Source organism: Benincasa hispida, chromosome 5 (assembly GCF_009727055.1).
Source record: "Benincasa hispida cultivar B227 chromosome 5, ASM972705v1, whole genome shotgun sequence".
NCBI classification, from domain to species: Eukaryota; Viridiplantae; Streptophyta; class Magnoliopsida; order Cucurbitales; family Cucurbitaceae; genus Benincasa; species Benincasa hispida.
Genome location: NC_052353.1, coordinates 46,755,465 through 46,758,606, shown reverse-complemented (window position 1 = coordinate 46,758,606; position 3,142 = coordinate 46,755,465).

Here is a 3,142-nt window from a genome sequence, read left to right as displayed (position 1 = left end):
TTTATGCTTCCGCTCATGATATTTAGATTTCTTTTCATGTTTTTCAACTTTCAGTTTTGATGTTTGAAACTTACGATTAATATTTGTTTTCAGAACTATTTATTATCATTTATGATTTATGAGTACCCTATTGTTTGTTTTTAATATTTAAATTTAATGAAGGTATTTTGAATTTACCTTATTTATTTAGCATTTATTTCACTATAAAAAGGGTGTCGTTTTAAGTTTCATGCATGCATGTGTTTAGTAACGGCCTAGCTTGAGTCCTAGGGGGTCAGGTCGTTACAAAAAATCATTTGAAAATATATAAAAAAAAAAAAAAAGAGTAGTGATTTTTAAATTTTGAGTTTCTACGCATTCAATCATTCATGCATTTATTCATTTAAGGCAAAATGATTAAAGAGTCAAAAGATAGTCTTTTGGAGCACTAAGAATTCAATGGTTATGTTCTCATAGAATCAAAGTTATGCTATCAAAATGTATCAGAGCCTCAAATATATCAACATATATCATATTAGAATCACAACATCTATATAACCAACCCAAGCTCAGATGCTCAAGGGTTCCAGACATGAATTGATATCATCAATATATATCATAGAGCAAAAAATTTTCAGTAAGGCTCATTTTTATAACCTAAAAATTTAATAAAAAAAATGTAAAAAACATGTAATGTTTCCCACCCCCAACTTAAAAATGGATTATTGTCCTCAATATTTAAACTATGCATATATGTTCAAGAACAAAAAGTAAGGGGTGTAGAAAGAAACTTCCCTAGTTTTTGGGATTGATTATTCTTTTGCTTTTGAGAGAATTCTTTGTTTTTGTTTTTGTTGAACTTTCTTTTTTCTTCTTGAGATGACCTACCAAGAAAAAGAAGAATCAATAATTCTTTTTATTTGAAATGCTAAAATAAGAAAGAAAGAAAAAAAATGGAAAAGAAAAGGAGAGAAAGAAAATTGAAAATGAAAAGAAAAAGAAAATTTGTACTGTGGTTGCAAATGTTTCGCGTTGCTTGCTCGATGTTGGGAAGAGAGGTTTCATGTGTATGAGAGATTAGTAAAACTTAAGTCCAATTGAACTTGGTTTACATGTCCTTCGTTGTAGATTTTAAGCCTATGTCGTTCACCATGAAAAAATTTTTGTTTCAAGGAACATCAAAATTTTTAGTCTTTTTAGGCTCTATTTTCTTGGGATTCTTGAAACAACTTCCAAAGAATTTGCTCTTCTTAGGAGATGAAAGAGTCTTGAGCTCAATCCCTTTTAACTGTGCTTTGAAAATAGAGCAAATATTAGAAGCCTTATTTTTATTTTTAGTATTATAAATAAATTTTGAATTAGAATTTTCAGTTGAAGGTTTTTCATTTAAACAAACTTTTTTTTTAGATGTTAAATTTATTTTTAAAGTATTAACATTTTGGAAAAAATTGTTAAGGAATTTAAATCATCGTCTTTTGAGGAAGATTGGTCATTTTTGCAAATTTTAAAAGAGAAATTAGAAACATGATTTTTGTTTGAAACATTATGATCACAAAAATTAATAAATGCATGAGAAGAATTATGGACAATCCAATCAAAGTCATAATCTATAGAGGGAGCTACCAAACAATTAAATTTTTCATACAACATGGAATCAATAACATCATCTATCTCATCATGCGTACAATGGAGTAAAGAGACAAGTACTCTTCTGGAAATTTCATGGCATCATAAATGTTGAATGATTTTGCTTTTCCATCAAATTCTACTGACAAAGACCCTTTATCTACATGATTCTAGTTTTTGCAGTTTTCATTAATGGTCTACCTAATAAGATAGCAGAAGAAGTAGAAGTGTAAGGCTCGTCCATTTTCAAACTCTTAACAAGATATCCTCTACTATGTCTAGGGATTGAATATATAACATATCAGCTAATTGTATGCAAACATTAGTTTTTTGTAGGCCATTCAATTTTAGGTCTTCATAAACATGATAAGGCGTTGATAGAGTAAACTAATGTGTAGCGGAAGAAATCAGAATCAATAAGCACTACAATTACACTTAATTTGAGTTTATAAAGCATGCTAAAGTAGCTTTTGCATAAAAGAGGATTTCATATTTGAATACCTTTGATGAATAGAAAACTTCTTCTCTTCTATGAATTGGGCCTTCAATTTGATAGTAGACCACCACAAAGGTCTTCTCTACTATCTTCTAACTTGGATTGTGTGGTGGAAACATATATTGAGCTTAATTTGATGAAGAAAAGATGGGGGTTAGAGAGGAGTCGTAGATTTCTGTCTTTCAGTTTTGTAAGAGTCCAAATCTGATCATATTAGATTAATTTAAACAAGTTAATTATGCAAACATCTTAATCTCAGCCAAAAGACACCTCAAGCTACTGATTATGAGTGGGCTAAGTGATTCAATTGGGTGAAACTACCGTAATTAGAAAGGAAATCTTGGATAATTCCACTCAAAGTGGAATTTTCCATGTAAAAATTCATTTTTTTAAAATTAAAATAAAAATTAAATCAAAACTATTTTTTTATTTTTAAAAAAATGAATTTTTATTTAAATAATTTTAATTAATTAATTAATAATAATTTAACATCAAATATTAAATCAATCAAACACCTAATTCATACATGAATCCTATTTATGTAAATCAATATTTAAATCAATATCTAAATATTATAATCTCTCCAATTCCATTTAATTTAAACCAAATTGAATGTTTTAATTATATCGAATATTATTAATCAAACCCTAATTTGATTTTGAACACTTCAAATTCAAAACCCCTAATTTCAAAATTGAACAATTCAAATCTACTCAATTCATTATTCTAATATATATTTTACAAGCTAGTAGAGGGACCTTATGGACCTACAGATCATGAGCTCCAACGATTTGAGATTAATTAGCTAAACTCTTTAGACTGAATTTAATCAATGTTCGTTAACTACCAATACACACCACTATAGCTCGATAGTTGCACTCTCTTCACTATAGATATATTTCTATCTATTTAAACCATAATTAGCAAGAAAATCCTTCACAGGTCGTTCGCATTTACAGTTAGGTTAAAATTGCTATTTTACCCCTGTAAATACATCTTGCTCTTTAAGCTCTCACTGATCCTCTATTTGAATAATTAGTT